The 23,102-nt window shown below is 39.1% G+C and overlaps 1 protein-coding gene across 1 annotated transcript in view; it reads right to left on the bottom strand.

Annotated features, from left to right (window-relative positions):
- Window positions 1–23,102, bottom strand: part of STXBP6 (syntaxin binding protein 6) — a 251,812-nt gene that overhangs the window by 211,109 nt on the left and 17,601 nt on the right. The gene's annotated exons all lie outside the window — the stretch shown is intronic.

Genomic DNA, 23,102 nt, shown 5'->3' with positions numbered 1-23,102 from the left:
GGGAATCACTGATATGAGAGATTCCAGCTCAACACGCATTCCTGGAATTCTGAGTTCTCACCATAGAATCTTTAGCCAAGGCAGTCCTCAGGAAGAGCTGTTAAGTTATGGCACACTTTACGATGGTGACGCTCACTTTAGATTTGAAAACAGATTTATGGACTAGCCCAAAGTAGCCTGTAATCAGACTCAGAGGAAGAACATGTTTCCACTTTAATAAAACTTCTTCTCCGGTAAACATATTCAGGCAATTAAAATGTGTTCCAATTTCTACTTCCCAAGCCTTTATATTCTTTGCTCTTAGGAAGAGAATTCAATAAACAAAACCTGAATTTTAAACCTGAATTCTAATTGCCTGAGGCTATTTTATACTTAAATAAATAAATAAGTGGCATAAACTAACCAATGTTTTGTATTTAAAATATGTTTTTATAAGGTATTTACCTACCTTTAACGCAGCCTTTTAGTTGGGACTGCACTTTACGGAAAACTCCACACACAAAGCACCTTTCCTCCTAGTACTTCAAGGTCCTTATGAAGGAGCAGAACTTTCTAAACAGGAAACTAAAGCACACAAAGGCAGAGCCTTAGTGACACTAGAACCCCAAATTCCTGGCATTCCCCAGCCTTAAGTTCCAGGCTCCTATCATTAATCATCACGTACTACATGCTTTGCATGTGGAGACGGGTCTGTTTGATGATTTTTTTTTTTTCCTTTCTTTTAGGGGGAAGGATTTGGTAAAAGTGATAAACATGAAAGAAAATAAAATTTTGACAAGACCAATGGTGGTGGTGTGGAGTTTCAAAGCCCATCCTATGAAAGAACCACCTTTCTACTTTACATTCTGACTTTATTCTAAAACTACCTTCAACAAAGTCAATGAGATGACTTGCTAGAAAAGCCCATGAAAATGACAGTCCAAATATAGAAATCTAAATGCAACAAATCAGATATTGAGATATTGAGATATTAAATCAGATATTGAGACCTTTCCACAATGGTAGATTTAATGTTGAGAAAAATAACAAGCAAGGCTACAGTTCAAACTGAATTTGTCTGTAACTACAAAAAGTAGTTTAGTATTCAAGATCTACTTTCCAACAAAGAAATTTATATTCCATTAAGAACCCTGCAACCTTTGACATAGTCTTTGCTTCACTCCCCACCAGAACCACAAAGTAATTATGACGCACCTGAATAGTGACACAGGCTCTGATCCAAGCTTCCTACAAGATGACACTTTTCCAGATGGCACCTGAGGCTGTCAGGTACCGTCAGGTATTTCCTATGTTGGAAAAATACTCAAGGATATTACGTAAGACTGCTCCTCTCCTGTATATGCACTAACTTCAGAAAGCCACTGATAACTGTTCAGGAAACACACTTCCTTTTCTTACGATAGAAACTCTTCTATACCTGGGAAATAAGAGCTAATGTTGTTCATTAGCCAAGAGAAGCTAAGGTTATTGAGAATTGTGACAAAATGGCACGTTACTGGGTTCAGCCCAAGAGAATGAGACAAAATTATGCTTTCCCTGAGCCCCAGAGACTACAAAATCCAGTTATATTTTAAGTAGCCATGTTTTAGAGGTTTATATACCGTTCAGTGATAAAAAATAAATGAGAGTCCCAGGCTTAAGGCACCATTATTCAGTTTTTAAAATTGCAGAATGTTTTCTTGCAGGATTTGGTTCAGCCAACTACAGGATGAAAAAAAAGTATGTCTAAGCTACACAGGTGAGCGATAGATTGGATCCTGGATTCAGAAATTAGTGGAAATATATGAGCCATTAACGAATTCCACAGGCAAGGCAGGCTCTTCTCCGGATGACTGAGATCTTCAAAAGTCAATACTCTAAGAAACTATTACTACATTTTGAATTTCCTACTGTGACCAGAAAAACAACATATTCAGAGTACTAGTTGTTTTTTGTTTTGTTTTGTGAGACAGGATCTCGTTCTGTCACCCAGGCTGCAGTACAATGGAAAAAGAGCAGCTCACTGCAGTCTCAGATTTGACTAGAGTCAAATTCTAGTTTTGCCACTTATTAGCTGTGAGACTTGAATCTGATCACTCAGGCATACACAAAAATTGAGTTTAAAAAAATGGAACTAATTTAGAACGCCACAAGTGATTATATGTATATAGCACGAAACATAAAAGATGAGCCTAGAATAGTAGTTCTCAAGTTTGTTGGTCTTAGGATGCCTTTACACTCTTAGAAATTATTCAAGACTTCAAAGAGCTTACCTTAAAAAATTCTACGAAACATGAGAACATGCATGCACACAGCCGGGCACGGTGGCTCACATCTGTAATCCTAGCACTTTGGAAGGCCGAGGCGGGCGGATCACTTGAGGCCAGGAGTTTGAGACCAGCCTGGCCAATATGATAAAGCCCCAACTCTCCTAGTGCCAGTAGTCCCAGCTATTTGGGAGTCTGAGGCAGGGGAATCACAATCGCTTGAACCCAGGAGGTGGAGGCTGCAATGAGCTGAGATTGCACCACTACACTTCAGCCTGGGCAACAAAGCAAGGCTCTTTCTCAAAAAAAAAAAAAAAAAAAAAAACCCAGCATACATTCCAATAGCCAATATATGGTTTCTAGAAAACTTCACTTTATACATGTAAGAGAATAAGAATAAAACAGGTAAATTATGTCTTATTATTATGAAAATTGTTTTGACCTCACAGACTCACTAATAGGGTCTTGGGAACCCCTAGGCATCCCCAGACTATACTTTGAGAACCATTGGCCTAACATACAAAAAGCAGGGAAGCTGTCAAAGACTATTAAGGTTATAAACGAAAAGGATTCAGGAGACCACACAAAGGGATTCCCATTGGCCAAAGATGAGACAATTTTAGTTTCAATAAGAATAAATGAAATGGCCTGGAAGGTGGCTTATGCCTGTAATCCCAGCACTGTGGGAGGCTGAGGTGGGAGGATTGCTTGAACCCAGTAGTATGAGGCTGCAGTGAGCTACGATAGTTCCACGGCACTCCAGCCTGCATGACAGAACAAGACCCCACCTCTTAACAACAACAACAACAACAACAACAACAACAAAAGAATAAATGTAATGGTTTGAAACATCAAATATTTTAAAATTAATGAATTCTTAATAAGCCACCAATTTCTCTTTCTCTCTTTCCCCTGCTCCCCAAATTGGTTATCTTTGGATGCTAGGGAGCCAAATATTTTGAAAACTGGTAGATAAATGGAAAGAATCGAGCATTTTTCTTGCCTTTTCTATACAACTGTACCTCAGGATAGCCAAACAGATTATTGGATTGGCTAGATTATTCTTTATAAAAGTAGTCTAGCTAATAAATGGAGAAATGATGGACATGAAATAACATTTTAAAACCCCTAATGAATTGACGGATTTAGGCAGCACCAATCAGCACTGGCTATCAACATCTCTCTTTCACACACACACCGTAAAGGTAAGAGTCTTCTCATGGGAATACTTAACACTACTCATGTGGTACTTTTGACAAAAAATTGAAACAGAATTCAATCTAGCCTCTAAATGTAACTACCAGTTCACAAGAAATACAGAGGCTAGAGGAATATGTTAAACAGAGGAACATTTAACATTTAACTTCATGGGATGGAATCAGCAAAATCCAGCCAGTGGGAAAATTTACAGAATAAATGATCCTGTTTGACAAAAAACAAAACAAAACAAAAAAACAGATCACAAGGAAAAGACAGTGAAGGGTAAATCTACAGATTAAAAGGGACTGAAGAGGCATGTCAACCAACTGCAATGTGTGGACCTTATGAGGATACTGTTACAAACTAATGAGAAAAACCCAAACAAATGTGAACACTGACTAAATAGCCCATATTTGATTATGTTAGAGATTTTTTTAGTGTAATAATGGTATTATAGTACTAAAAGAAAAAAGAGTCCTTATCTTTTAAAGATGTGTATCCAAATATTTACTAATAAAATAATAGGATGTCAGGGATTTGTTTCAAAATAATCCCTGGTAGAGAGAAGAGGCTGAGATCTAGATGAAACAAGATTGGCCATAAGTTAATCATTGTTGAAGCTGAGAGAGAGGCACATAGGGTCTGCTATTATATTCTCTTGTACTCCTGTGTATGTTTGAAATTTTCTGTACCAAAAAAGTCAAAAATATGTCTGGGCGTGGTGGCTCATGCCTGTAATCCCAGCACTTTGGGAGCCTGAGGCAGATGGATCACTTGAGGCCAGGAGTTCAAAACCATTCTGGCCAACATGGTAAAACCCCTTCTTTACTAAAAACATAAAAATCAGCTGGACTCAGGAGGCTGAGGCAGGAGAATCACTTGAACCTGGGAGGCACAGGTTGCAGTGAGCCAAGATTGCACCGCTGCATTCCAGCTTGGGTGACAGAGGGAGACCCTGTATCTAAACAAATAGATAAAATTAAAATTAGAAGCAGCCATGAAAATGTCTACTTGTCTTCTCCAGCTATACTGTGAGATGCTGAGAGGCAGGCCCTGCACATTCAGCTACCGTGCAAGGCACACAGTCCGTGTCAACAGAGCACTTGATAAACAAGGCTATCAGCCAAAGTTCTGCAAAGTTGAACTGTGACAGGGTATGTTCCGCAAAGAAGTTCTGAGTCAGCTGTCTCTGAACCACAGACATCTCTCCAATGAAGCAGAGAACAAAACTGTATTTATAGTATGATAACCAAGAAAGACAGACAAAAACTCGACACTGAAAACTGTGTAAAAAGCTTTTCACATAAAAAGAAAATAAATGAAAACAGTACTTTTTTTTCCTTGGATATAGGGACTATGGGTATTTGATTTTCTTTGCTTCTATTTCTCTGAATCTCCCAAATTTTCTGTAATTACCATATCATTTTAAATGTTGGCGAATACCCTAACTTTTCTACTTTTAAATCACTTATGTCAAAGTTCTATTGATGGCTGCTTTTACATAATAATGATATTTCATTTGTTATATTTCTATGATCCTTTTATGACTTGGATAAAGGAAGAATATTATAATGAAGAAAATACTGAAAACTATCACGGAGGGATTTTTAAATTGAATTATAAAAGCAGTATGAGAACACCCTTATTTATATTGGGGAAGAGAAAGATAACCATTATCTTTTTCTCTACAAAATAAAAGAGAACTACTTTTAAAAAAATCACATTTGAATAATCTGAATCAAGGGGATTTCTCTGGTTCTTCTAAAACCTCAGTTTCAGTGCAGGAAGCTGGAGACAGAGATATCTGGGACCTAATGAAGGGGCCTCTTGTGCACTCCTCTATACCCCCTGTTCCAGGGTATGTACCCTGCCCTCCCATCCCACCCCCTCCACCCCTTCCATCAGCCCCAGGGAGGCGGAAGATAAAGGAGTTTAATTTAATGTCGAGATTCCACACCTGGCAAGACAATGATCACCAAGGGAAAGTTCATCCCATAAACAGAAATGGATTTACTATTTTTTAGAAAAAAAAAATTCCTTTTCGATAAAGATTCTTAAAGAACCAGGCAATAGTTAGAATCCCGGAGCAAGTTTCAATTATTCCACTTAGAAAATAACTGAAATAATATGTGCACCAATGACTATTAATAATTGAACATGAAAAAAGAAAAATGTTAGAAATTTGGTATGGATAATTGTTATGTTTTCCACATGGGTCTAATTAAACTTGATTTAGACTGCATAGTGCCTTTTTTTGTAACCCTGTTATTAAATAAACAAGCGACAACAAGAAAACAAAAAAGCTCGAACTGCTACTTCGCCTGTGCTTTACATATATTCTGGGAGGCTGAACTCAAAGTGAGGAAAAAAGTCAAAATAACTCAATATATGGCAGTGTCAACTTGTAGCTAAGAGTATGAACTTTGAACCAGATTGCCAAGGTTAAAACTGTTGATCTGCCATTGATTAGCTGTGTGACCTTGGAGACACTGTGGAGCCTCTCTTGCATCATGGGTTCCTCAACTAAAAAATAAAGTGATGAGTGGAAGTGTCAGAGGGCTGTTGTAATAGCTAAGATGAGAAACGAAAAATGCTTAGGTGAGTGCCTAACAACATGCCTGCTCAGTAAATGCTACCTACTATTCTTATTATAACCTATTATACTTTTTTTCTACTTTCCCCTTTTATTCTTCTTTTTGACCCAAGGAAAAAAAAAGATTTTACAAACTTCTATTTGTTTAGCCTCATCAGTAAATACTGTTATCTATTTTAAAGCTTGACTCTCCTATTTTCCCCAGGGTAGAAATTTTTTCTTTAAAAAAATAAAAATAAAAATAAAATGGAGTTAGCTTCCTCTTTACTTTGTGCTAATCAGAAATGGTACCAGATTCCTAATTCCTTGAAACTAGAAAGAATCACAGTTACTGAGGTCCTAGGCAATCCTCAGAGAGTGACTATTTCCTGGCCTCGCCCACTCAAATCCTTTGTATTGGGGATCTATTTTCCAGTTTTACTAAATCCCTCATAGCTCTTTTCAAGTGTAAAGGAATCCTGAAAATCCATGCCAAAAAGATCATAAGAAATTCACATTCTAGAGAAAGGAATCCAAGTCTTAAAATGCCTACATGTCATATACAACTTTTACGCAAAAGAAAACGCTTGATGTGTTTTTAGTATCAGGGAGACTCCTGGTTTGTGAACTTACTAAACAGGACATGAAAAGGATTGCTGGCATCAATCATAAAATTGAGCTAGGAAAGCATACAACTTAAAAAAAAATAAACAAACAATATATTCCAGGCTACAAGGAAGCATGTAGCAAAGGAGATATGACATGGCTTCACACAATACTTCGGGCTCTAATTACATGGGTATTTGGTATGAGAACTAAAAGGAAAATTATAAGGCCTGCATTGAAGAAAAGAAGTGGCGGATAGAGGAAATAAATAGAAGAAACTTAGGTAAGTGCTGTCCAGCTGTATAGTACATGGTGCTGAGTATGCAGGTAAAAGCTTATTAGAAATTAATACAAATAGTCCAGTAATGGGATAATCAGTAGCCTAGTCAAGTAGATGTCAGGTATAAAGTAGTATCTCTAATTTTACATATTTGCACTTAAGCACAAGGGCATGTGATGACACAATTTTTTATTCACCAAAATTCTTGGAAAATAAACAGAATTTATTTGTGCTAGTTGGTAGAGTATAAAAGTAAGGACTTCTCACTCCTCTGTGGCTGCCCCTATGTGGGTAGAACTTTGATTAATGTTTAAGGGAGAAAGAATATGAAATAGGGATGGAATTGGCAGAGCTGGTGAAAGACCACCTATGTCAAACTGTGACTCTTCAAGTGTTCACTAAAGCCTATCTGGTGGGACTAGATTCCCTACGGAAACTGGTATGAGAGAAATGCTGCATTCAGAATCTGCATGACAGATGCAGAAACACCTTTCTAGGAAGCAGAAGCTCAGAGGCAGAGGAAGTATAAGTCACTAGAAGGCTTTGGGTTGATCCAAAGGGCAGGGAATACCAGTTAATACTTGGTTACCAAGATAAAAGCTTGACAGTATAAGGTAAGGATACAATGTATTCAAAGATCAGAGACTCCAGGGGAACCTACAAGTTGTGATCATTTGATTAAGGGTGGCCTTGGGCCACAATACATCCCAGAGACTTACTTGGCTCTAAGTAATCCCTGGGGAACATTAAAGAGCATGAGTACTTTCAAAAGAGTTTGCTTCCAACTCTCAGAATAAACATGGGAGGAAGATAGCATCTGGAGCCCTGAGGACTTACTGGACCTGGTTGTTTCCCCAGGCCTTGGTTCACAGTGGGCAAGGTAGCATAGTGGTTGGGTGCTCCAACTATAAGGCTAAACTGCCTCACGGTTGAGTGTGAATCTCTGCTTGCCATCCAGTAGTTCTTCTGTTTGCTCAGGCATCTATCCTGAATTTTCTCTTTCCAAATGCTCTTGGTTATGGATTACCCATAGGTCTTCTCCTCAAGTAAGCAATCACAAGACTTCTCTATAACACACAATACATACACTGCCCCTGCCCCTGTCCCTGCCCCTGCCTGCTCAGCACATCCAGAAAACACATTCTTAACCTGATCTTTGTATGTCTTCCTTTCTGTTCTATCACCATTGTGTTGTACTGCTTCTTTAACCTTCCGATTCTTCCTCCAGTGTGCACAAATAGGATTTCCAGAGATTCTTAATACATTTGCAAAGCCAGCCATTGCCCACGGCTTCTGACTTGCCTGCAACTAACTCCTAACACAGCTAAATACTGAGCATGGGTGCCTACCCCAGGCCTAGGTAGTAATGCACTAGACTCCCCTAGTTCCCACAGAGTAATCTTTAATAATGGAAAACTGGAATTATCCCTAAGACCCTAAACCCTCCCGGTTTTACAAAGTACCAACCCAGAATTTACTAAAAATACAAGAGGTAGAGAAAACCATCTGAGAGGGGTAATGTAATAAAATATCAGGGGGGCCAAACCCTATATTCTATGCTATTCTTTGGCATTACCGCCCAGGGTTAGGACACTCTGCTGACACTCTATCTCTTCCTCCCTGTCCTTCCACACTCCTTCCTCAAGGGTGATTTTCAGAGTCATGAACCAGGGAAAGCCTGGTTCAGGAACCCAGAGAGCTGTGTCCTGGTCCCAATCTGCCAATATACACAATATGGCCTAGGACAGTCACCAAATCTCTCTAGACCACTGCTTCCTTCTATGTCACACTGTAGATGCTGAAATCTGTTTCTAGCCTTGACCTGCCTATGTGATTAGTTCTTAATTTATAAAATTCTTCATTGTAGGATCTTTCTGATCAACCATCCAGGCCCAATAAGAATAGCTACCACCAGTTAAGAACCCACCATGTGCCAGGCATTATTCTTGGCAGTTTACAATCTCAACTGACACTTACTAGAGGATCTTAAGGAGGCTAGGGCTCCTTGGCTGCAATTTAACTCAATTCCTTTCTGCTCTGCTGAGCCCAAGAAGCAATGCTAGGTGGGCTTCTACCTTGTCTTCCACATTTACAGGCTTTATTATGCCTAGTGAAGATGTACACAAAAGCATGGGAGAAGAAGAAGCCACAAGAAGGCTTATGTCCAGAATGAACTAATCATTTGTCCATAGAAACATGCTGAGAACAAAGCAGGGAATTCAGTTATAATGCTTATCAGAAACTCTCTGTTCTTCCTAGAGACAACCGAAGCACTCCTTAAAGGCCTGAAGCCCAAGATAGGAGAACCCGTCTCAGGACTCTAGAATATCCCGGGGTCTAAAGGAACTTGTGGATTGTTAAGCCTTGAGTTGTACAGAGAAGTGATTCTTTCCTTGGGAATAGTTTGAGAAAAAAATCCAAGATTTTTCACAACCTTAAGAATCTATCAAAGAGCTAACTTAGTAAATTACATAGACAAACGATAAATGCAAAAGAGTCAAAAAAAAAAAAAAAAAAAAAGGACAATCTGTATCATGTTGGACTTATGCATTCCTCCTTTTGCCTTTACTTTTCCCTATCCTAACATAAGGAGATAGATTTAAAGAAAACATAGTGAATTGCCTGGTTGGCAGCATAGCTGCTGTAAGCTATAAGACATTTCATTCCACAGCAGATATCTTGAGTGCTGAGGGACTGCTGCCATCTTTGCTTATCATCCTCAGCCTGAAACCTGGACACTATTGCCCCATGCCTTGTTATTTACCTAATCTTTCCAGAATCAGTAACAAATAGAGCTGTATCTAAAGACTCCATGCCAAAATTCTTTTTCAGATTATAGATTTCTGCATATTGGTTAGGCAGTATGCATTTTTATCACAACCTTCAGAAGTTTTGAGATGATCAGATTTAGTATCTTATTATAAAATACAAGTTTTGTTTTTGTTTGTTTTGTTTTGTTTTTTTCCCTCTCAGTGAGTCTTTTAAACTCCTTTCCCTCTCAAGTATAAAAAATGCTGGTTCTGTCCAATGCCTTGCCATTCACAGAAGTAATTTTTGAGCTCTAAGATTACTGTATATAAACTACAGACTGGTGGGCCTGCTTGGTTTCCGTTACTGCCAAAGCCTGATATACATGACAACAGATGTCTCTAACATAGCTTCCTACTTACTCTCCAAAGCTCATCACAGTGAGAGCCACAAGGGATTCAGTTAAACTTGGCCTGTTCTTGAAGGTTTGATTGCACTGTCGGTCACCTTCAGAGGCAATATAACCATGTGAGGCAAAAAGGAGAACCAAATTATCCCAGCAACTAAAAACTGTAGGAACTCAAGAGTTTTAAATGACTTACATTTTCTCTAGTAACAAAGTGATTAAAGATACATTTTTTTTCTGATAAAATATCACTCCCAGTATATATTTTGAAAACAGAGAGGTGAATCCAAAACCATTTACATATACTCCTCCAGCTGAATTTCCAATGAAACAGAAGGTAAGGAGGTTTAGAGGAAAAAGAAAATCTGTTGTTAATAAATAGCCAATCCAATTACATCATGTGAAACCTGACCAAATTCTTCCTCTCATCCCCTAATCCTGCAATCAGCATGGGCAACCTCAATACCCAAGCCTATCGAAACTCTGGTTTCTGTTTTCTGAAATGTCTCTGAATGTCCTCACATTCAACGACATTCTCTTCCACTCCACCTGAGACACCTACCACCCATCAAATGGTCTACCCTTTGACTACAATATCCTCAGCTTCAGCTTTCTTATTAAAATCCCCTTCACTCTGATCAACCATTTGGGCCTCATCAGAAGTGTCACTGCACATCCCTTCTTACTCAGCTTCCTTTCTAATGGTCATGGTTTTGATAACATGCTTTCTATAGCACTGTTGCAAAATGCCCTAACTTGCCTTGCTCAACCTCCCTGTGTCTTTCCCCTTCCGCCCAACCCCAGTCTTAGATGATGCCTACTGTATCTCTGTCTGTCTACAGCTGTGCACCTGGCCACTGGAGAAAGCTATACGCAGGCAGATTCATGAGTACCAACTGCAAATGCATTCTCAGCCAGGCTGGGCAACCCTACCACATTTCTCTTACCGAATCATTCTCACCATTCTCTCACTCTCCTCAATGACTAGTTCACTCTTAAACCTCCACCCAACACCTTCTGACACCCACACCACCATCACCCCCATTCCCAGGTGGAGGCCATCTCATCCAGCAACTTCCCGCCATCAGACTAATTTACAACTGTAGCAGCCTTCCGCTTCTTCCCTCTTGTTGCATCTTGTTCTCTCCTCTCATCTTAGGCCAACCACTCCATTTGGGCTTCAGATTCCACTCCATCCTACCTTCTCAGGCTCATATGATCAATTATTCCTTTCCTCTCCTGTTTATACAATCAATTTCTCCCTTTCAACTAGATCCTTCCCATCAGCACTTCAACATACTCAAGTCCTGCCTTTAAAGCACTCAAACTCAACCTCACATGACTCTAGCTACTTATCAGTTTCCCTTTAGAGGAAAAATAGAAGAATAGGGTGTCTTCATTTATTTCACCTCCTATTCATTTTTCAACCCATTGCAATCTGGCTTGGTCATATCACTCACTGTAACAGCTCCAGTTCAAGTCAATGACCACTTTGTTGCCAAATTCAAACCAGTTGACATCTTGATGGTGTTGGCAACGTTGACCAATTTCTCCCTGAAAACTCCTTACCTTGGCCTCCATGACCAATGCTTTCCTTCTACTGCCATAGCTCCCTTCTCATTATAGACCTGTCCTCTTCTACCTATTCTTTAGGGTTCAAGCTTCTCAAAGCTTGAACCTAGGTCCCCTTTCTCTTTTCATTCTATACAAGGGGTCAAAAGCCCTGCTACCCATAGGGGAAAGAAACTAATACAATTAAGTGAAGCAAAATCAACTTTCATTTCCCTCTCAATGCTATTATGCAATTTAAAACACAGTAGAATGAGCAAGATAACTGGCAACAGATCCTAGGCATCAAGGGAAGATGACAATAGGGAGTGGAAAAGGCTATAATAAAGTGGAAAGCCAATGCTCCAACTAGAACAAGTTACTCAGCTCAAGACAAAAATCCTGATTTCTATGTGAAAACTCACAATTTTAAAAGTCTTGGCAACCATGTCAATTAAAATTCTTTCTGGTACAAGTAAAAGAAATCTTGTTTCAAAATGGGTTACACTAAAAAGAGAATGTACTGGCTCATTTAACTGAAAAACCTAGAAGTACATAATGACTCAGGTTAATCAATATGATGAGGGCCAGTCTCTCCAACTGAATTCCACTTCTTTGTTGTCTTCACTCTCAGATAAGCTCTACCCTAGGGTAGCAAGGCAGTTCCTAGACCTCCAGCCCACATTCTGCCAAGTTTAAGCAGAAAACAAGAAAATCTCTCTTCCTAGAGTTCCTCCACAGGCTCGAAATTCCCTGTAATTGGGCCAACTTGAATCACAAGTCCATTCTTGAACCAACCATTTGACTAGGTCAGTTGGCGAATGATTGGCTCGCCCCTGGGTCACATACTTCATTTGGGGTCAGAGGTAGAACTTGATCTAAAACACAAAGTCTGAGATTGGAGGATAGGTAATTTCTCAAAAGGAAATTAAGGTGCTGCTACCAAAAAAGAAAATAGATTTTGGGCAGCCAAAAAAACATAAACATATGCTATAGCAACTCATTCAAATATTTTAAAAACATTACACAGGCCAAATAAAACAGGTTTGCTGGCTGATGGTTTCTTGTCAACCTTTAGTTCCAATCCTCCTTTCTCTACTTGTTTCCTAGGTGATCTCATCCAAGACTGAGTCTTCACCTACCATCTCTATACTGAAAATGCCACATTTTTATCTGACTCACAAATTCAACTGCCTACTCAACATCACCACTTGGATGCCTCAAACTCATCTCCAATTCAATTTGTCCAAAATGAAATTCATGATGTTCCTACACCTCACCCCTCTCCTACCCAAAGCTGGCCTTCCTCAGAGCTCTTATTGCAAGGGAAGATGGCGTAAGGGGATACTTATTACTTTAGCATTAGCAGCCATAAAACATGGTCCTAACCTGAATGTTGGTACTACAAGTCTCCAAAAAGCATTTTAAAATCTTCAACAAGGACACTGAACACTTTTAACAGAATTCCAAGGATGCAAATGACTACCTTACTTATAAACAAGTGGGGATCATTAAGATATGCTCTTCTACTGTCTTTAATTATTAACTATGGTTTGAACTTGGTAGAATTTTATCCTATTAGGTGCAATGTCAAATGGGAGTACACTTTACTATAAATGTATCACAAGTCCACAGAAAGTTTTTTGGAATAGGATAAACATGACTGAGGTATTGTTTGAAAAAAAAAAAAAAGCCCGTCAGAAAGTCAACAGTATGACTATTGAAATTTTGTTTTCAAATATTTTTTTACAAATTTGATATACTGATTCATCTAAATTTGCAGTTGCCATTTTCCATCTCTTCCCAATTTATTTTTAAAATAACAAAAGGGGGAAAGGCTGTCAAGGGACATCCAAAGGTGCTTTTGTGGCTGGGCGGTGGCTCATGCCTGCAATCCCAACAGTATGGGAGGCTAAGGTGAGAGGATTACTTGAGGTCAGGAGTTTGAGACTAGCCTGGGCAACACAGCGAGACCCCGTTTCTTAAAAGAAAAAGAAATTAAAAAATAAGCCAGGTATGGTGGCTACTCAGGAGGCTGAGGCGGGACAATCACTTGAGCCAAGGAGTTGGAGGTAACCTATGATAACACCACTGCATTCCAGACTGGGCAATGGAAGAAGGCTGGAATGCAGTGGAATGCAATAAAAAACAAAAAACAAAGGTGCTTTTGCTTATCTGCTTCTTAGTACAGCCATAGTCTTTTAGCAAAATATTATCTGATTTGATCCTGAAAATAACCTGGGAAGTTGATAGGGCACATATCTCGCAATATAAGAAATCACTGATTATAAGATGCACAATTATTTTATGTACCACTATACTAGGAGGAAAAAACACCACAAAACCATAACACACAATGTACTATAAAACACATCTTGGCCGGGCGTGGTGGCTCACGCCTGTAATCCCAGCACTTTGGGAGGCCCAGGCGGGCAGATCACAAGGTCAGGAGATCGAGACCATCCTGGCTAACACGGTGAAACCCCGTCTCTACCAAAAATACAAAAAATTAGCCAGGCATGGTGGCGGGCGCCTGTAGTCCCAGCTCCTCAGGATGCTGAGGCAGAATTGCTTGAACCTGGGAGGTGGAGGTTGCAGTGAGCTGAGATTGCACCACTGCACTCCAGCCTGGGTGACAGAGGGAGACTCCGACTCCAAAAAAAAAAAAAAACAAAAAATTGTTTTCAGATTATGTTATGTTTAACATATTTTTATGTTTAACATATTTCATATGTTAAAATGTGAAATAAATAAAAATATCTTAGAATCTGTGAAAAACTATCAGAAGCCTCACATCACAGATAAGGAACCAGAAGCTCAGAGGTTATCCAAAGTTAAAAGTGGTAAGTTCAAGAATGAACTTGATCCTGTGGGATCAGTTTCCTAATTTGTTTTTCCACCAGTCCAGTTCCTGGGACTGAGTGGTCTCTAGAGTTCCTTCTGGGGCCCCAAAAACTTTTCTGATACAAAGTTAGTAAAGGACAATCATCAACAAATCATTTCAATAAATGCTTTTAAATTGACATGGATTCTAATACTGAGAATAACTTAGAACTTGACTTTTATTCAACTCCTAGACAGTCTAGCAATACTGCTAGCATAAATAGCAACAGATGCCAGGTGTGTTAAAAAAAAAAAAAAAAAAAAGATTACATCTTTAATTTCATTGCTAACTCAGTAGGGGGCAGGTTGGGACAAAAACTTACAGTTGACTATTAATTTTAATTGTGATTCACAAGATGACTTTCACTTACGAAGTGTTATTACTAGGCCTTTGGTCAGCTAAAACTTTCTTCTGTAATAAACAATGTCCATTTAATGATTTTTTTTTGTTTCTATGTTTCAAAAATACCCACATGGAAAGGTGCCATATATATCTCATTATTGCACAAACTAATGCAAAGTAAATGCGTAAGCCTAATAGTTCTAATCAGCCTGCGCAGAAGGCCTTTTGATTTCAACACCCAACATTCATTAAAAAGAAAATGTGTTGCAAAAAGCCAAGAAATTTTGGTGTATAGGATTTGAATAAGACAGATAGGCTTAACTCATGACAAGACTTTTTTTTTTTTTAATTTAAATCTAATTATTTTACATTTTGTAATCCCCACAACACTTAGAGCAGAGTTTTAAACAAAGAAGCTGGATAATAAGTGCACATGATGAGATATATATTAGGGAAAATGACATTTTCCTAAACGTTCCTTCTTCCTAGCCCTATGCTGGTTCTGGAGAAGAAAGTCTGGCAGATTCTTGGTGGTGTCTGCTCTAAGGCTGCCTTTGTGTCAAAGGCACATCAAACAGAATACTGGAAGTCCTCAGGGAGCTGACAGTCTAATCAATGGGCAAACATAGCAGATATGCAGGTCGCAGATTATCTTTAAGTGTTCTTAGTGACTGAGCAACATACTAAAATGTTTATCATGTCCAAACAGTGTAAGATGTAGAATTAAGAGACCTGATACAGCCAGTGTTGCTAGATATGACCTGGGGCAAGTCAGTTCTCTGAGCCTGTTTCCTTACTCATCGCCACCCCATCCCTCAGGGCTACTACAAAAGAAATGAAGGCAAAAGACAATCTTTTGCAAATCTGAAAGCACTAGGCACTGTTAAGTATCACGAGGGACACTCATAAAAATGTCCTGTTTCTCAGAATACAGCAGTGACCTCCTCTTGGAGTCCCTTAAAATGAAGTCAGAGGATTCTTTCTAAAATCTAAATTCAATCCTTCCATTTCCAGGCCTCAAGATTCCTTATTCCCAAAGGACAAACACTCAACTGTTTAACTTGGTAAATAAGGTCCTGCAAAAATTGGCTCCCCAACAGCCCTTTGCATAGCTTTACTCTTCAAAGACCACAGCAAATACACAGCTGCTCCCTGATCACATTGTCTTCCATAGTTCTTTGCCTTTACGTTGACTTTACATTGTTGGTGGAGTTCCTGGCTATGATTATCCTGCCAAAGTTAGGACTCCACCAACTGCTATTATAGCACCTTGCACATTATAATGGAGCACTGAACTTCCGTAGGACAAAGAGGATAAACGTCTTATTCTTATCAGTAGCCCCCATCCTTAGTATAAAGCCCAACCTACAGCAGCTCAGTAAATGTTCCCTGAGTGACAAGCAAGGGAGATACTTGCATACCTCAAAAAGATGGTGCCAAAAAGAGAATCTCAAGGGAAGGCTGTCAATTGAAAAAAAAGTTTAGAGACCCAAATAAAAATATTACAGGCCCACATCTCTTATCCAAATCCCCTAAAGCCAGGTGTGCTTTGGAATTCAGCATTCTTGACATTTTAGAAAGGTAATATGGTACGTATACCATATGGTCCAAGTAGGATCTAGGTCAGCACCCCATAATCAAACACAGTAATACTGCTGCAGCAAAACTTACAAATGATCCCACTAAATTAGATAAATGAAGAACATAAATAGACTCACATTTGTTCAAGTCCAATCGTACCACCAAATGAGTTAGAAAAGCTTTCAGAGCCTTTAAGATGTTGGAATTAGAGAGAGAATGGTGGCTCCATACCACCTTATTTGCACACATTGCTTTTTCACATCCCTTTTCTTGTTTGCTCAGAAATTCAGTATGGCAGAACTGACCTGTATTTAGGCAACAAATAAAAGTGGACACACACCCAAATAGCAGTAGCAGACAGGTAATAAAGTATTCTGAGAAAAAGGGATTCAGAGGCACATAAAAATAGACATCATTACTAGCATCTATTACAGCCTCTTACACCACTAAAAAAAAATGTTTTTTTCTAAATCTAGCATGGAACCACCAGGTGAGAAAAGCAGTGAATACACAGAGCAGGAAATGAATGAAAGACTGATTGCAAACATGCATACAGGGATACACACGTAAATATTGTTAGGCGCTAACTCCTATCACTGATTTCTAAATGGCTTCCCAGTTGCGGAGACAGAAACGTACACGTACAAACAATGGCATTCAGACACAAAAATCAAGCTGTTGCAGACCAATTTGACTTGCTTGATATCAAAATAGAACCTATAATGCACAGATATAAACATAGTTTGTTTAGTGTGCTTTATTGCACTTCACAGATATTTTATATTTTACAAATTGAAGGTTTGTGGCAGCCCAGCGTGGAGCAAGTCTATCAGCAGCATCTTTCCAACAGCATGTGCCCACTTAATGTCTCCGGGTCACATTTTGATAATTCTTGCAATATTAAAAATCTTTCATTATTATATGCTACAGTAATCTGTGATCAATGCTCTTATATGTTTCTATTGCACTTGTTTTGGAGTGCCGTAAACCATGCCCAAAAATGACAGTGAACTTAATCAATAAATGCATGTATTCTGGTTGCTCCCCACCATCAGCCCTGTCCCAGTCTCTTTACCCTCATCTGAACTCAATCAATAAATGTATGTATTCTGGCTGTTCCTCCCACCAGCCATGCCCCCGCCTTAGGCCTCCATATTCCCTAAGACACAACAGTATTGAAATTAGGCCAATTAATAATCCTACAATTGCCTCTAAGTTTTCAAATAAAGGAAGATTCTTATGTCTCTCACTTTCAATCAAAAGCTAGAAATGATTAAGCTTAGTGAAGAAAGCATATCGAAAGCCAGGATAGGCTGAAAGCTAGGCCTCTTGCCCCAAACACCCAAGTTGGAAATGCAAAAAACTTCTTGAAGGAAATTAAAAATACTGCTCCGGGGCATACATTAATAAGAAAGAAAAATATCCTTATTGCTGATACGAAGAAAATGTGGCCAGTCTGGATACAAGATCAAACCAGCCAACCAGCTACAGCATTCCCTTAAGCCAAAGCCTAATTCAGAGCAAAGCTCCAACTCTCTTCAATTCTATGAAGGCTGAAAGAGGTGATGAAGCTGCAGAAGAAAAAAAAGCTGGAAGCTAGGAGAAGTTGGTTCATGAGGTTTAAGAAGCCATTTCTATCACATAAAAGTGCAAGGTGAAGTGGTAAGTGCTGATGTAGAAGCTGCAGCAAGTTATCCAGATGCTCTAGCTAAGATAACTGATTAAGATGGCTACACTAAACAACAGATTTTCAATGTAGATGAACAGCCCTATGTTGGAAAATGCCACTTAGGACGTCCATAGGTAGAGAGGAGAAGTCAAGGCCTTGCTTCAAACCTTCAAAGGTCAGGATGACTTTCTTGTTAGAGGCTAATGCTGCTGGTGACTTTAAGTTGAATCCAATGCTTATTTACCATTCTGAAAATCCTAGGGCCCTTAAGCATTATGCTAAATCTGTTCTGCATGTGCTCTACCAATGGAACAACAAAGCCTGGATGACAGCACATCTGTTCACAGCACGGCCTACTGAATATTTTAAGCTCATTGTTGAGACTGACTGCTCAGAAAAAATAAATAAATTCCTTTCAAAATATTACTGCTCATTGACAATGTACCTGGTCATCCAGGAGCTCTAATGGAGAGGTACCAAAAGATTAATGTTGTTTTCATGCTTAAACATCCATTCTTCAGCCCATGGATCAAGTGGTAATTTCTACTTTCAAGTCTTATTATTTAAGAAATACATTTCATTAGGCTATAGCTGCCATAGACAGTGATTCCTCTGATGTATCCGGTCAAAGTCACTTCAAATCCTTCTGGAAAGGAGTCACCATTCTAGATGCCATTACAAATATTTGTGGTTCATGGGGGAGGTCAAAATATCAACATTAACAAGAGCTTGGAAGAGGCTAATTCTAAACCTTATAAATGACTTTGAAGGGTTCAAGATTTCAGTAGAGAAAGTAACTGCAGATGTGGTGGAAATGGCAAGAGAACTAGAATCTGAGGTATAGACTGAAGATGTGTCTACGTTGTGCAATCTTATGATAAAACTTGAATGAATGAGGAGTTGTTTCTTATGGATGAGCAAAGAAAGTAGTTTCTTGAGGTGGTGAAGATGCTATGGACATTGTTGAAATGACAACAAAGGACTTACAATATTATATAAACTGAGGTGATAAAGCAGCAGCAGCAGAGTTTGAGAGGACTGATTCCAATTTTGATAGAAGTTCTATAGTGGGTAAAATGCTAACAAACAGCATCACAAGCTGCAGGGAAATCTTGCATGGAAGGAAGAGTCAATCAGTGCAGCAAACTTCACTGCTATCTTATTTTAAGAAATTGCCACAGCTATCCCAACCTTCGGCAACCACCATTCTGACCAGTCAGCAGTCGTCCACATTGAGGCAAGACCCTTGACCAGCAAAAATATTACTATTTGCTGAAGGTTCAGATGATCATTGGCATTTTTTAGCAATATTTAATTCAGGTATGTATTTTTTCAGACATAATGCTACTGGACACTTAATAGACTTCAGTATAGTGTAAACATAATTTTTATAAGCACCAAGAAACAAAAAATTTGTGTGACTTGCTTTATTGTGATATTTCCTTTATTGTTGTGGTCTGGAACTGAACCTGCAATATCTCTGAGGAATGCCTGTATATAAATATATTATTTTAAACAACCACAAAGACTCCTATTTAATGCTTCATGTGAAAAATTTCTTTTAGAACCAAGGGCTGGCGGGAGTATAAAGCTTTCCCTGAGAAAAGACTTTCCCTTCTGAAAAGACTTAACACACAATTAGGAAGAGGAAAGAGAATGTATAATCCCATTTGCAATGAATCCTAACACCTGGACACTCATTTGGTAGTTACCCTTAAAGCTGAAAGTTCTTATTTCAGAGAGCAGGATAATTCTGCCTCAGAACCTTTATAACAGACACTACTTGATTCTATCACACACCAGAGGCCAATAATAATAGCAGTAGCTACCATTTACCCTACTGAGTCCTCACTGTATGTAAGGCAGGGAGGTGAACACCTTGAAAGTCTCAATTAATCCCCCTATTAATAATAGAATGTATCTCATAAGGTTATCATCCCATGTTACATATAAGAAGCTGTATCTTTCAGGAAAGCTCCCAGAGTTTTTAAGAAGGAAAACCAAATGACTACAATGGCATCCCTTGCCAATTAGATAGCATTGGGATTGCAATTAGATGGCAATTGGATGGAGCAATCCAGTAGGCTGGAGTAACAAAGGTGAATAGCCCTAGCCCCCAAAGTCTGGTCTTCTATGCCTGTCTAATCACGGCATCCAAGACAGTATCCCCTGCCCAACGTGAGGGAAAAAGGCAGGGCCTGGGCCGCTGAATGGGAAAAGGAAGCCAAGGTGCTCATCAACTCACCGGGAGAGCCTGGCCGCTTCCTTCTCTGCACCCTTTATTTTACTACAAGCCCTGTGGACTCTAGTGACTGTCTTTTGCCCTTTTTTGAGGCCAATATTTGCTAATTAATCAAGACTCTAAGACCCTGAGTGGAGGACAAGACGGTATTCCCTCAAGGGTTCTTCATCTTGAGGGAAATACAGAAAACAAAATGCTTACTGTGCTGGGCAACGGAACGACAAAACTGACTTTAAACAGACAGATTTTAAAGGAAAATTGCTAGCTCACAGATCACCAGTTACATATATCTTCAATATCCACCTAAACACCAGGGCACAATAAAGACTGATACCACTGATGGGTTCCTATCTGCTCCTCCTCGGCCTTTAAAGCTGTAATCCTCATGCTTTCTCAAATTGCTACGGCCTGGCTTCATGAGAGTCATAAATTCCTACCCATTGCTATATAACACGTTATTTTTAATTAAGGTAGATTTAAATTAACTGTTATGGAAATTTCCTAACACTCTAATAACCAATTAGACACATCCTAATTTCCTTTACAAACTCAGAATGAAAAGAAAAAAAAAATCACAAATTCCAGAATTCACCTCTCATAAAAATCAAGTTAAGAAAGGACAGTATGTTTCAACACAAATTCAATCTCTTGCTAGTGGAAATTTGTCCAGACCAGACCAGACATAAAATATTGGTACACATCAAAATTATTTATTCATACATACAATATTGCCAAATTCTGTAAATAAATCTTTACATTGATTTTAGAACAAGACAAAGCCATCACTTGGTTATACCCTTGTACTGAATCAATTAAAGCTTTGGTTAAGAAAAAGCAAGAAAACAACTTCTAAGAGAGAATGACCTTAAACTGAAAAATAGGCTTTAATATGAAATGTATTGGAAATATTTTAAGTTGTAGAAAATCACAATGAGCTGAAGAATCAAGAGATTGGAATTAAGAATCCTGAGTTTACTATGGATTTATGGTAGAACTGTACTGCCTCAGCTTTCTCACCTGCAAAACAGAGGCAGGCAGAAAGATGAGAGTATAGGAGGAAGAGATGACAAAGGGGTTAGATATCCAAAGCCTCTTCCTGCTCAAAAACAATTGATATTGTGATATACATAGAATAGATTATTTCTAGAGACAGATGACTCCTCTGTTTCAACTAAAAAACAAAAGCTTTTTAAAACATCAAAGAAAATAAAGATAGAAGATAATAAATTGGCTTTAATCATCTTAGCATGAGTGTAAACTTTTATTGTTACACAAATGCAAACTTACAAAATGAGTGGTAAGAAATATTTTTGAAGAATGGCTGTATGTATCTCCCAAGCAATTTTTTTTTTTTTGCTCAGTTTTATATATCCTAATGCACAGGACAAATGAAGATAATTTGACACATGCTATTATTGCCCATCATCTCTAGTTATTTTAAGACAGTAACATGTTTATCAACAGCATGCTTAGGACAACAGACCAACAGAGCAGAGCAGAAATATTCCGAGGTCACTCTTGGACCCCAATGAACAGCCTAAGAAATGCCCTGCTTCCGACTAAAGGAAGAAATGGACAATAGTCTCACTGAATTCCAAGAGAAGGTGGAGAGTGGAAAATACAGAAGAAATACGGTAGGCCAGCACGGTGGCTCACGCCTGTAATCCCAGCACTTTGGGAGGCCGAGGCGGGCGGATCATGAGGTCAAGAGATCGAGACCATTCTGGCTAACACGGTGAAACTCCGTCTCTACTAAAATACAAAAAAATTAGCCGGGCGTGGTGGCGGGTGCCTGTAGTCCCAGCTACTCAGGAGGCTGAGGCAGGAGAAAGGCGTGAACCCAGGAGGTGGAGCTTGCAGTGAGCTGAGATCGCGCCACTGCACTCCAGCCTGGCGACAGAGCGAGACTCCATCTCAAAAAAAAAAAAAAAAAAAAAGAAAAAAAAGAAAAAGAAATATGGTGGTAAATACAGAAAGAAATACAGACAAGAAGATAGAATGTTTGAAGTGACAGAGATGGAAAAAAATAAAGAGGCATGAAATATAAAACCTTAATAAAGACAACAGACACACACAGGAGGAAAAAAGACTGACCAGCCACTTTGTGCATGGTCTCCAACACCGCGAAGGCATTCTATTCTGCAGAGAGAAAGCACTGCATCAGATCAGATTGTACTGATTCCCAGGACAATCACCACACTGGAACTAGCTTCTCTCTGGTTTTAAGGTTGGTGGTGAGTTCCATCATCTGACATTGCTCAAGGCAGAGGATCAAGATCAAGATATCATTTGTCCTCAGCCCACACTCAGCCCTGGGATTGTGACTTGCCTTGAGCACCCCAAGACCTGAAATGTAAAACAATCTCAAATAAAAAGAAACTAGACCTAACCTATCTTTCACTCGTCTCTCCCCCAGTCCTCAGTCACATTAACCAAAAACTCATCCACTGACTCAGTCACTTTATGGAAGGATCGAGTAGGAAAAAAGAAACACAGACATTGACCTAAGCACCAGCACTCACCCTGGGGGAAGGCTCACCTACCAAGAGCCAACTGTCACGACAGGGCCTGTGCCCTCTGAGCAGCAGCTCCCACTAGTGGTGGGGAGGACAACAGGAGAACATAAGCACAGATTCACTGAGTCCCTCGATTAATGTAAAATCCTCCACATTTCACAAAGTTATTAAATACATAACCCTCACAGACACCCCAGAAGGTTAGTGTTACTAGGCTCATCATACAGATGGATAAAAGGAGGATCAGAAGGGTCGAGTGTAG

The sequence above is a fragment of the Papio anubis genome, chromosome 7 (assembly GCF_008728515.1).
Source record: "Papio anubis isolate 15944 chromosome 7, Panubis1.0, whole genome shotgun sequence".
NCBI lineage: Eukaryota > Metazoa > Chordata > Mammalia > Primates > Cercopithecidae > Papio > Papio anubis.
Note: the sequence above shows the minus strand (reverse complement) of the source record. Positions and strands in the feature narration are given on the sequence as shown.